This window comes from Gastrolobium bilobum, unplaced genomic scaffold (genome assembly GCF_033153095.1).
Source record: "Gastrolobium bilobum isolate Gb01-03AN ecotype WA unplaced genomic scaffold, APGP_CSIRO_Gbil_v1 utg881, whole genome shotgun sequence".
NCBI classification, from domain to species: domain Eukaryota; kingdom Viridiplantae; phylum Streptophyta; class Magnoliopsida; order Fabales; family Fabaceae; genus Gastrolobium; species Gastrolobium bilobum.
Genome location: NW_026898866.1, coordinates 630,310 through 643,359, shown reverse-complemented (window position 1 = coordinate 643,359; position 13,050 = coordinate 630,310). Strand labels below are relative to the sequence as shown.

The window sequence follows — 13,050 nt, the reverse complement described above, 5'->3', positions numbered from 1 at the left end:
AAATATATCAGGATATCATCAATAAACACAATCACGAATTGATCCAGAAACGGCTTAAATATGCGATTCATGTAATCCATAAACACCGCAGGAGCATTAGTGAGTCCAAATGAAATACTTGATACTCATAATGTGGATATCTAGATCGGAAGACGTTCTTCGGAATATCTTCCTGCCTAATTCGGATTTGATGATAACCCGACCTCAAATCAATCTTCAGAAAACACAAGCACCCCTGACTGATCAAGCAAATCATCTATGCGAGGGAGAGGATACTTGTTCTTAATAGTAACCTTATTCAGCTGACGGTAATCAGTGCATAATCTCATGCTATCGTCCTTCTTCTTAACAAATATGACTGGTGCTCCCCACGGGGACACACTAGGCCGGATAAACTGCTTAGCCGAAAGCTCTTCAATATGCTTCTTTAACTCGGCTAATTCCGGTGGTGACATCCGATACGGAGCCTGAGAGATAGGCCCCACACCAGGCAATAGATCAATCGTGAACTCAATCTCTCTATGAGGCGGAAGTTGTGGAATTTCATCTGGAAACACATCCACAAACTCCCTCACCACGGAAATAGTGCCAATCTCCTCATGACTTCCGCCTACTAAACCCCCACAAAGACATATCCCAATGCCCCGGCCCTCAAAGCCTTTCTAACCTGCAACACAGATAGATATGGGGAAGAACTAGTAGCAGAATCATCAGCATCAAGCACAATCCTTTTACCACAGCAGTCTATCATAGCACAGTTCTTTGACAACCAGTCCATACCCAAGATAACTTGAAGGCTGATCATAGGTAAACAAATAAAATCCAGCACGTAATCTCGGCCTTCATATTTGAATTCGACATCTTTACACAACGCGGATGTATAACACTCCTCTCCAGTAGCTGTAACCACTTTCATTGGAGGGCGAATGTCATACATTTGCAAATTTAGACCAACGGCCATAAAATCAGACATACAGGAGTGTGTAGCTCCTGAATCAAACAACACTTCAACATCCATATTATCAATGTAAATTGTACCTTTCACTAGATTCGGAGCCTTCTCCGATTGTTGACGGTCCATGGTATATACTCTACCAACCGTCTGAGACTCTAGCATAGGTTGAACAACAGAGACCGGAACAGCAGTAGCTTGAACTGCCATAGTCCTTGCTTCGTTCTGAGGACACTGCCTGGAGTAGTGACCAGATCTTCCACATTTAAAGCAAATCACCTCACCAGTAGCACATGGACCCCTATGCTCTTTGCCACATCCCTTGCACTTGGGGGGAGGTCCTCTATCAACAAACTTCTTCTGAGTACCGGGTTTTTTGAACAAGTCAAAGGGCTTATTCGCATTCAGCTTCTTGCCTTGCACCTTCCTGTTCTTCCAATAACCTGAGCCCGTTGCTTTATTGGAACTAGGTGCCTGGGCCTCAGAAGACTTCTTGGTTTGGGACACCTTATACACTTCCTCCACCTTTCTACACTGGTTTACAAACCGACTGAACTCTCGGATGTCACAATTTGACATCTTCCGAGACATCTTCTCATTAAGACCCCATTGGAACTTGGAGGTCATTTCAGCCGAGGTGGGTAAGGCTCGCCCATAGTTGGCGTATTTCACCAACTCATTGAATTTTGAGAAGTATTGGTCAATAGACATCGACCCTTGTTTGAGATCGTTATACTCATTCTGCTTTTGTTCCCTAGCCTCTCTAGGGAAGTAGTTATCCAAGAACAATGTCTCGAATAACCGCCATGTGACTTCCCGACCTTCAGCTTCTAATGGCTGCACGGTGTTTGTCCACCAATCTTCTGCTTCCTCTTCCAGCATATAAACAGAGTAAGCCAACTTCATTGCGTCAGGGCACCTCATCACCCTGAATATCTTCTCCATCGCTTGGAGCCATTTTGCAGCCGCCATTGGCTCATAACCTCCCTTAAAAGAAGGAGGTTTATGTTTTCGGAAAGCCATCAATCTCCTTTCCTCCATTTCATGATCACCGACATTTTCAACTTGAGGTTGACGAACCTCAGTGTGATGACTCCGACTTCCAGAGTGATGGCTACTCTCACCCTCATTGTCACCCACTCCACCCTCTTCCTGTGAAGGAGGTGGAGAAGGCGTAGCAGTGTGAGGAGGAGGAGTGGGTTGCCGGTTCACGGGCCTAGGACCCCTCAACGTCCTCAACTCGGTCATCATCGCGGCCATAGCAGTCCGCGAGTCTTCATTTGTCTTTAACAAATTTTCATTGGCTTGCCTGCTAGCAGCCAACTCTCTCTGAACGGCTGCAAGAGCTTCAGCCACGGGATCAGGCGGTACGCCCGTTGCCCCACGGCCACTTCTAGGCCTCACAAGAGCAGCCAAAACAGGTTCTGGCTGAGCATTGGTGTTTGATGGTCCGGGGTTGTTTCGGTTCCTCGTCATGTCACTACACATGTTACACAAAGAAGTGAGTTGATCAGGCCCACACTTAGTGATCACAAATGCAATAATCATAAAGAGTACTAAAACAACTATAAAGCATCAAACACTAAGCATACTCATCAATAGCTAACAGTTATTCCCGACGAAACTGCTCTGATACCATAGAATGTAACACCCCGTTCTAGAACCGGTTTGTTAACATCGCATTATGATATTAAGCGCAGTTACAATCACATGGGTTCAATTAAAATCCGGATAAATTTTTCATTTTAAAACGTACCGAACTTATAATATCCATTTTCGTGATCATAACCATATTACCTTGCGGAAACAGATAAATTAAGCTTAACATCATGTTCACAACTTCTACTATATTGTAGGTTTCTTCATTAGCTATGCGTGGCTTCAAACCGTGCTCAAATCGGAGCACTGTAGCCCAAGTTAGGACAATTTGAAGCAACACAAGAGAGTGTTGGTCACAGGCCCCGCGCGCTTCAGCGCGCTACCGGGCGCTCAAGCGCGCGCTATCGGGCGCTAAAGCCTCCATCTGGGCGTTTAAGCGCACGGAGGCAGTAAGCATCAGGCATTCCAGTGTGGATGGGCGCCTAAGCGCGCATCAGGGCGCTCAAGCGCGCTACCCTGGGCGCTTAAGCTCCCACTGGGACGTTTTAGCGCGCAGAGACAGAAGCATCTCCTCCCTCAGTGGCTAGGGGCGCTTAAGCGCGAACCAGGGCGCTCAAGCGCGCAACCCTGGGCGCTTAAGCCCCACCCTGGGCGCTAAAACACGAGGGGGCAGTAAGCCACCCAACTTTCTGCAGCAAAGGGCGCTTAAGCGCACGCCAGGGCGCTCCAGCGCGCAATCCTGGGCGCTTAAGCCCCCACTTGGGCGCTCCAGCGCAAGGAGGCAGAATGCATTGGCACTCGCAGGGGCAGCAGGGCGCTTGGGCGCGCTCCTGGGCGCTTAAGCGCGCTGCCAGGGAATTCCAATTCCCACATTTCTCAAGTCCAAGCCTAGGGGAAAATGCATCCCCATTACAAACCCCAATTGTCCATGCCCCAAAACTAAATCCTAGCACTCATCCAACCTCTCCTCATGAGATTTAGCTAGAATTTGGGCAGCATGACCTTTGTTTTCTCATCGTTTACCAGTTTAAACAAAAGGGTACCTAATTGATTTTCAGCCCAACCAATTCAACAACTCAATACATAACAAGCATGCATATATTGAATTTCAAGTAGGCATCATTTACATTACATATCCTTTACAAATCATAGAACTTAGCTTACAAAACACTATGATCATTCCCTTGGCTCCCATCAACAAAAGGTGTAACCAAAGGCATGAGCATAGGCTAAGTTCATCCAATGAATCAAGATATACAAATGACCATGGGCTTTCAAAATAAAATCCTATATATGTCAACTACAAAAGGCATGCATAAACTCAAAGAAATGCCATATTTCATGCATAATCCAGATATGGCCACTTGCCACCAGAGGCTCCTGCAGCATCCTTACCTGAAAGGGGGTCCCCACAACACGGGGTGAGATATACGAATATATCCAGTAAACCAGGGGTCCTTGGAGCATCTCTCCACCCCACAGTTCCATATCAGTGTAATAGCAATAACAATAATAATGCAGTAAATACATATCTATGCAAAGTGCAATACATCTCCAGGAGAAATCCCTCGAGCTCTCAAGCTGTCCTAAGGAAACTCAGATGCAAATAGTCCTACTGGCCAGCTAACTACCATGTATGATTTACGCATCGTCATGCAACATACCCACATAGGGAAACACCATCCTATGCCACACCAAATGCATACACATACGTATAACAAAGCATTACACTATTTTATTGCATTTATATACACAATCACAACCTCCACCCTTTCAGGGCTTGGTAGAACAGTCAAGGGAATTACACCCAAGGTCCGAAGGCTTACCTCAATGCTTCAGTCGACCTTTGTTCTTCACCAATGTCAACAATACTCTACTCCAAAACCAACACCTACACATGGTGTAATGCAATCAACACATTGCATCCAAGAGTATTTCACAATCAACCATCAAATGTTCAATTCAAAACACCACACAAGTGTGAGCTTACCAATTCCAATGAGCTACTCAAGCTCCATAGCTTGTTCAAGCGGTTGATCACTCACGGTCGGTCCAAATGTCTCAATCTTAGACATCATTAGGACACAATCAATCATTCAACTCACCAATTGTTCAACATGCTAGAATACTAACCAATCCAAGCATGAACTTTCCAATATTATGAACAATTATCAAATGACTATCTAGGCTCATTTCCACCGATTAAATGTCATTCCTAGCATTTCTTACAACATGCACTAAATCTCATTCTTCCTAGAACATAGCAAATTCAACTACATTTCATCAAAATCCCAATTTACTATTCATAAACCCTAACTCATGCAAATTTCAAGGAATCATGAGGTTCAAGGGTTAGAATCTTACCACCAATGGTCACACAACCAAAGATTGATGGCTCCTCAAGCTTCAATGGAGGTAGAAACTCTCAAAACCCCAATTTTCACCAAAGGGCCGAATTTTTGAGAGGTAATATCTCTCTCCACAATGCTCCCCACTCAAAACAAAGCTAGGATTATGAAAGAGGGCGAGATTCTAAGCGATTTAGGCTTTTGAATCATCCAAAACCATCAAGGTTTGATCTCTCTCTCTCTTCCTCCCTTCCTTCCTCTTCTTTCTCCTTCTTCTTCTCCTTCTCTTTGTTTTCTGGCGACGGGACTTGGGGGAAATGGGGTCATTTGGTAGCTTAAGTCACTTAACATAGGTTAAGTGGCTTTAAGCGGGTATTGGTTCGTCTATCTATTCAACTCCAATAATTACCAAACTTTACCCAAAAGTCTGGAATATTATTCTAGGAATGTTACTATTTTTATTTTTATATTTTGGGTACTTTTGCCAGTACCCATTTATACCCCTTAATTTTCACTGAGTACACTTTTTAACTCCAAAGTGACTCAGATTCATTTAATTTAGCATTATACTTAATTTTACTCACTAAAACATGTTTAATTAATTAATTACACTTGATTTACTAATTAATTAAGTTGGGCTATTATACCAAACTTGTGCAAATGAGAAAAATTTGCAAATGGTCTACATTACAAGTAACTATGTGCATGTTGTGGTTGATCATTATGTGGTGGTTGGATACTATTTTTTTTATCCGTATGATGATAATATGCAACATCAAGTTATTTTCCTATTACAGTAGGTGTACACCAAGGTTCGACTCTGAGTCCTTATCTCTTTGCCTTAGTGATTTATGAACTAACAAAAGACATTCAAGAGGAAGTGTCATGGTGTATGCTTTTTGCAGATGATATTGTGCTTATTGATGAGACCAAAGACAGTGTCAATAGGAAACTTGAATTGTGGAGAAGCACTTTGGAGTCTAAAGGTTTCACGTTAAGACTTGAAGTGTGAGTTTTCTATAGTAAGAGATGGAGCTCAAGACCCCGTGCATTTACTTAGTCAAGAGTTACCCAAAAAAGATGTTTTTAGATACCTGGGATCAATTTTGCAAAAAAATGGTGAGATTGATGAGGATGTAAATCATAGAATCAGAGCAGGATGGATGAAATGGAGGAGTGCATCTAGGGTTTTGTGTGACTGCAAAATTCCCCTTAAGTTAAAAAGAAATTTCTATAGGACAATAGTAAGACCTTCAATTTTATATGGAGCTTAATGTTGGACAGCACATTGGCAATACGAGTATAAAATGGAAGTAACGGAAATGAGGATGTTAAGGTCACCGGCGGACCCAGGTTGGGTCATATGTCCGCAAGTGCGGACATGAGATTTTGGATTTTATTTATTTATTTATTTTTTAGTCAGGTAGGTTATTATTTGTCTCTTGATTCAATATTTATAGTAGGAGTAAATATCATTTTAAGTCCCTAACAAAAAATGTGGTCCCCATTTTAGTCCCTTACCAAAAATTAGTCTCGAGGAGGTCCCTAAAAAATTCAAAGTAGATCAATTTAATTAAAAACGTGATCTCTCACAAATTCAAAAAAGACCTACATTAATCTCAAAAACACTAAAATAAGTCCACTTTAAATTCCATAAGGACCAGGTGACTGTTTTTTTTATAATGAACTAAAGTGGGAACCGAATTTTTTTTTAGGGACCAAAAATGATATTTATTCTTATATTAGTTAGCAACGTAGCAACGTACAGAGATGATTAAAATAACATAGCAACGCAAATTGATTAGAGAGAAAACTTATTCTTCCTCCCCTGTCACATACCCATTCCCATGATTTCTTCATCCTTTGTTATGGAAGCAACTAGATTATGAGCGGGTTCAAGCGTTAATTTAATATTTTTTTTACAAAAAAAAATTCGGGGGCAGGTGGACATAGAGCAATTTTCTTGAGTCCGGATGTATGGTTATACGAGGATGTATAAGATAAGAAATGAAGATATTCTACGAAAGGTAGAAGTAATACCGGTAACTGAAAAGATGAGGGAACGTAGATTGATTTGGGCACGTAATGAGACGGCTCCTGGATGCTCCTGTAAGAACAAACTTTTGTTACCAAGAGCTCGACAAAAAGAGAGGTAGAGGTAGATCGAAACTTACCGGGGGAAAGGTAGTTAAACAAGACTTAATGGAGTGGGATATAGATTGGCAGAATTTCATGTGATTCAGTAAAAAGAACAGAAATTCCATTTTTGCTAAATCTATTCATGTGATTCGATGAAGAATAATAGCAAATCGTGATATATTTTCTATAGAATAAATGGGGAGATTGAAAATGCTTGGGAGTGGAAATGCGGGAATAGGATGGAGTGAATTATTTAATGAATGAATATTCTATTTTTCTTCAACCGTGTGTCTTAGGACAGAATGGAGAAGAGCTATAAGCAGGGTGGAAAGTTAAACTTGTTGTTATTACTATGTTCCAGATAGTCCTTTTTTAATCATTTTCCTCTTCAATTCCCCCTCTCTTTCTTTTCCCCTTCTTGTCTTTTATCTTATTTCCCCTTTCCCAATTTTTTATTTTTATTTATTTTTTTATTTTTATTTTTTAATCCCCTCTTATTTATCATTAGATTCATCTACCACCGACCTCAATTAGCTTGGGTTAAAGGCGAAGTTGATAATATGAAAAGGTTGGCAAGAGTGGATAGGGAGAGTTTTATACCTCCTAGGCTCCCATCAATTACGGAACACTGGTAACAATTTTGGACGAACGCTCCTCATTGATAGGAACTCTATCAGGAGGGGAGACTGAGGAGAAGAAGTTACGGAGAGAGGTTGATTTGCACACATCGTGTGGAGGTGGATCTCAGGAGGGGTTTCCTGTCAAAATTTAAGAATGCTAACAATGTTTTTCGGCTTCGCATGTGATCGTTATAGACACAATAAAGATTAATGTATGGCGGAAGCAGCTATGCCTGAGGATATATACCGAGGGTAGTACTAATCAGAAAACCTCGGAAGCCACAACTGAACAACAACCGGAGACCAGATGGTGGCCAGATGGAGAAACATTTAACGTGCATAATAATAATGGAGAACCAAAACCGTCCAAAAGGAATCATGGAGCCATAATTGGCGACTCACGTTTTGGAGTGATTGCAAATGAAGTTAATGCCATTAATTGAAATGAAAATTTCTTTTATTATTGCATTTCCTTCCTTTTCATGCCTTATCATCTATCTAAATAAAGGGAACTACACTATGAAATTCTAACAATTACCTTTTCTTTGGCCACTCAAAATTTGTATTTCGTCCTGTAAATTCTATTGTAGGACTATTTTTTAATTCAAGTAAAATATAAAATATTTAAAATTATAATTGAGATACGAGTGATTAACTTAAGTAAAATCTTAAAATATAGGCTAAAATTGAGGTTGTTGGAACTCAGAGCCGCGGTCTCTCCCAAGAACAGACCTCCTTGCTTCCAATTTCGAAGTGCAAGTGTGGTTTCTTCTTGAGGAAAAGTCACGAGAGGAGAGGTAATATTTGGATTTTAAGACTATGTTTCTGTTTTTCCAATGTAATTGTCTTATTTCTTCACCATTCAGTCATTATGTTCATTTTCTTTTCATGAGTCTTGCTTTCAAAATCGTTGCTTCTCTGCCTTGTGAAGTTTTTCATTAACTCTAATTCACAGCTGACTAATTGCCCTTGAAAAAATTCTTTTTTCTTCGAGAACCAAATTTATGTTTAGGGATTAGAAATTGCTGCTAGTAAGTTTGTTCCATAGGTCTAATTTAATCAGAATTATGTCTTTTTGGCTCTGCTGAAACTCTACGTTGTTTAGCCTTCTTAGAATAAGGTTAAGAAGGATAAGTTGCCGATCATAATCCTACACAATAGAACAGACCATGGGTCCATAGATTGCAGCTCACTTGGAAAGTATAATAGATGCATAAGTAATGGATACAGGCAGGTGGATCATTGTGAATTTGTAAATGCACAGGCAATAAATGAACAAATTTACCATCACTTATGGACCAAAAATCTAACGCTGCCTGTCTCACATAATCTTTAAATGAGAACAAACTGCATAATCCGGTAAAAGTACACCGTTCTCCCTCCCTGATCTCTATTCAACGTAAATATGATAAAATTACATGAATTATATTCAAGATACTTTAAAGATACTTTTTACTGCTAATGAAGATATTTAGAGATCTAAATAAAATAACTATATAATATCTGCTCCAAATAAAAATATCCACAAATAATATCATTAGTATTATAAGTAACAGTCACGTTATGATCTAACATTTACATTATATTTCTGAACTAAATCCGAGTACGCTAGAACAAGAATTTAAATTGAAGTTCTGCATATCAGTTCTAATTCAAACCACCTAAACAAAGCCCCGGTTTTTCCTTTGTTTTAACGATTTCCATAGCTTGTTTATATGTGAAACACCCTCTTTCAACGAAGCCCTCCTTCCTTCCTTAAAATTCCATAGCTCCGGTAATGGATATCTACCACTGGGGTTGTACTCATTCAACTCCATCAGAGCTGTAGCCACCACTCCAAAGACCTCATCACCAAACTCATCTTTTAAAGTTCTTAGTTTTTCATCTTCTTCATCTAAAATTTCCTGCATATCCAACATATATTTAGGTCATGGTCCGTGTACGGAGCATCAGGGAAAGAAAAATTCCAATCAAGTGCTAAAGAGATGACCAGCACCTTGCTCTGACAATAGATCCTTAAAACAACACTTACAACATACCTTGCTTTGTAACTATTACGAAGTGATGCATTGCGTTTTTTAAATATTTCTTAGCATGTATAATAAGGCAATCAGGTGTTGTCCACAATTAAAATGACCACAACAGATAAAAAAGATGACTTCCATTTGAACACATGTAATTCTTAAAGTCATTGTACCTTGGGGTTTCCTTCTTTATCTGATACAATTTTAAATGGATGCCAGCTTGGATCTCTAAGATAAGCCTCCCACTGTGAGCACAACTCCACAGCTCTCACATTCACCTCATCATCAGAAAATTTTCTCTTAGCTGCATTCACAAACAGCTTACTATCAAGCTCCCCCATTCTTTTCACACCAATAAAAGCCCGAGTCCTCTTTGTCTTCTCTATCCTCTGCGAACAAGGAAATTAGATTACTTCAAAATACAAACAACCAAACCATGGTAGCACACAACAACAAGCTAACTGACCTAATTCAACCAATTTTTACCTAAAATGTTAAACCTTTTAATCATCTCCTTTGGACACAATTGTATGGCAAATCGACAAAGGAGAACCAAGCAACCACATGATTCACAGAATAGGATGGAACCATTAAAAAACCTAAATTCCTTAAATATAGAAACAGGAGCAAAAACACATTATGTAAAGCATTTGCATTGCAAATACATGCAACCAGATTGCTATAAGTTATTATAGCAAATCACCTATGACAGTGTACCCTGAATATGACTCCAACTGCATGATTTGAATGTTAACAAATTACAAGCAGTTATATGTCAATTAAAAAATGCAAGCAACCTTGTATGTGTGGTAAGGTTTACGACATATTTTATACAAATACAGCCCTCTTTATTCTGGTTTTGAAAATGATTAGTTGTAGAAGACCTTTCAAAGCTGGTTTTCAGACCATTGAATGAGTTAAAAGCCTATACACATAATCACATCGAAGAGATTCACATTCATGTATGGAAAAATATATATACACTTATTAATTCCTTGCGAGCATCTTGCAACTCGTCATTGGTTGTACGCTCCTTGACAATAAGAGTTTGTTGAAGTTCTTTCGTTGCTTCCAATTCCTCCTCCTTATCCTGCAGAACCAATTTAATTGCATCCATTTTTTTCTTCTCGTCCACATCTTCATCCTCCCCCATGTGTTTCATTACTTGAAGAGCTCCTCTCAGGTGCTCAATCTCCAATTCCAATGCTTGTTTAGCATCGACTTCTCTTTGTAGTTCATGAATTTTTTTATGCAGTTTCTTCTTTTCTTTCTGCAACGCTCAGCCTCAAAATGATCAAGTCAAAATTTAAATCTTTAAATGATACATGTAACTGAATTAACTACTGTAGATACAAGAAAGTCGAATTCGTGCCTTTTGTTCTTCAGCCAACATCATTACTTTCTCATCAGCCTTGTTTTGCTCCATTATTGCCATCTCATTCTGCAAACAACAAAGATGAAGATCAAAGTTCACCAGTCTTAAAATTATTAACATAAGAGGGGGTCGTGTTTGGAATTTGACACAATTGACTAGCTTATCCATAGATTTACATAGGCAAAACAAATTACATTTTTCTTCTTGAGATCTAGCTCATTTCCTTCATTTTCATTGTGTGCTTGACGCTTTTGCAGATCCTTCTCCCAATTCTCCAGTTCTTTCTTCTTTGCCTCCAGAAGCAATCTGGTCTTTTCGTGATCCATATAAATCTTCTCCAAATGATCCCGGTCATTTTGCTGCATCTTTTTTATGTCTAATGGAACAGGGTGGAACACAGAGTAAGCTACCATTAAAGATTAGAAAGTTATAGGAACTAGAATAATTTACTTTTAAAATAAAAAGATAGTAAGCTATCATGAAAGGATAGATATAATCATACAAACGACAATGTTTCATATCTCAACTCAGTGAAACACAAAGTAAGCTATGGTGGGGGAAAAAGCGTGAACTAGAACTATTCACTTAAAAGTTTCAACATACCATTATTAAATTTTTTAATCATCTTCTCTTTGTCTTCCATCACTCTGTTCAGGGACAAATCAATCTCATCATGTTTGCTTCGTACCTGCTCCAATTCCTTATTCTTCATTTTCAACATATTAGCTAAACCTGAGACAAGCTTTGATGTTTTCCTTTTGTCCTCAGTTTCTTTCCCAGAGATAGTTTTCAAATTCCCATTGTTACGAAGGTGATAGCCAATTATATTCTTCAGGTGGTAGTCATCATCGCGGGCAACCCATCCATACAGTCTATCCCCTCGGCTTCTTGATCTGTAGTAATCCCTCTTACCACAATGTTCTGCTTCAAAGCTCTTTTCGAAGTTCATAGCATTGGTAAAACCATCCCAATCTGTGTTAAACTCGACAATGGCAAAGCCTGAATGTCCATTAGAGCTCCATAGTGGATGAACTCTCAAGGGGTTAAATCCTTTTAGTGTAAACTCGTCCCTTAGTTTGGTACCACTATCTCCGACATACCTTCCGTTTTTAAATTCCGTTGCAATGTTTGCAACAATACCCATCCAAGGCCAGACAAATAACTGATCCTCGGTAACAGGTTCTGATCTAATATTCATATCAAGGTACCTTTCAATGTATAATTGAAGAGCAGAGTGCTTTTGCTATATCTTTTAGCTCCCTGCTATGTGAACCCCTGACAAATCTTGATGCATGTTTCAAAAGCTCTCCAAAGAAGTAATGCTGCCTGTCTAGGCAAAAGGGAGAATTGGAGATTTTGAATTTAAAGCAATCATTCTTCAACTCTATATAATGTCTATGCTCGTAGTACTTCAAGTCAGACGTTCTGATTGCAGGGACATCTGCAAATGATAGTTGTACGATGAAGTAGAACATCACATATACACTTAACACTATAGAGGAGCTATGTACTGAGACTATGCCAAATAACTAGAAGCCAAGGAAAAATAAAAACAGAAACGATTATTTATTATGGTCAGTGATATTTCCAGTTTGTCTATAATCAATAAGTTTTCCTTCCCCAGTGGGAAAAGTCTCTTGTCCTTGTTCTTATGTTCTAGCATGTAATAATAATAATAATAATAATAATAATAATAATAATAATACCTTGTGCTGGAAGAACACTCTTTCACCATGATGCTGACGAGTTTTGACGTGGATCAAAGCTGGAGAACAGAGAAGAATATAATTATAAAGTGACAGTGTAAGAGACTAAGAGGAGGATTGCGGAACTAGAAGAAGAAATCCTGAGCCCTTTCTCATACCACTACGAGTTTTTCCGAAAGCAGAATTCCGGATAGATCATTAATCAACTCTGCAGAAGCTAAAACGTTTCTTTCCTGGAAAAGTAATGGAAACATTATTACACTGTTAATAAATTTTTACAACTTCCT

General features: G+C 39.2%; 1 pseudogene; it reads right to left on the bottom strand.

Moving 5' to 3' along the window:
- Positions 1 to 9,305: 9,305 nt before the first annotated feature.
- Positions 9,306 to 12,532, bottom strand: LOC133284850 (factor of DNA methylation 4-like; annotated as a pseudogene).
- Between the last annotated feature and the right edge of the window lie 518 nt (positions 12,533 to 13,050).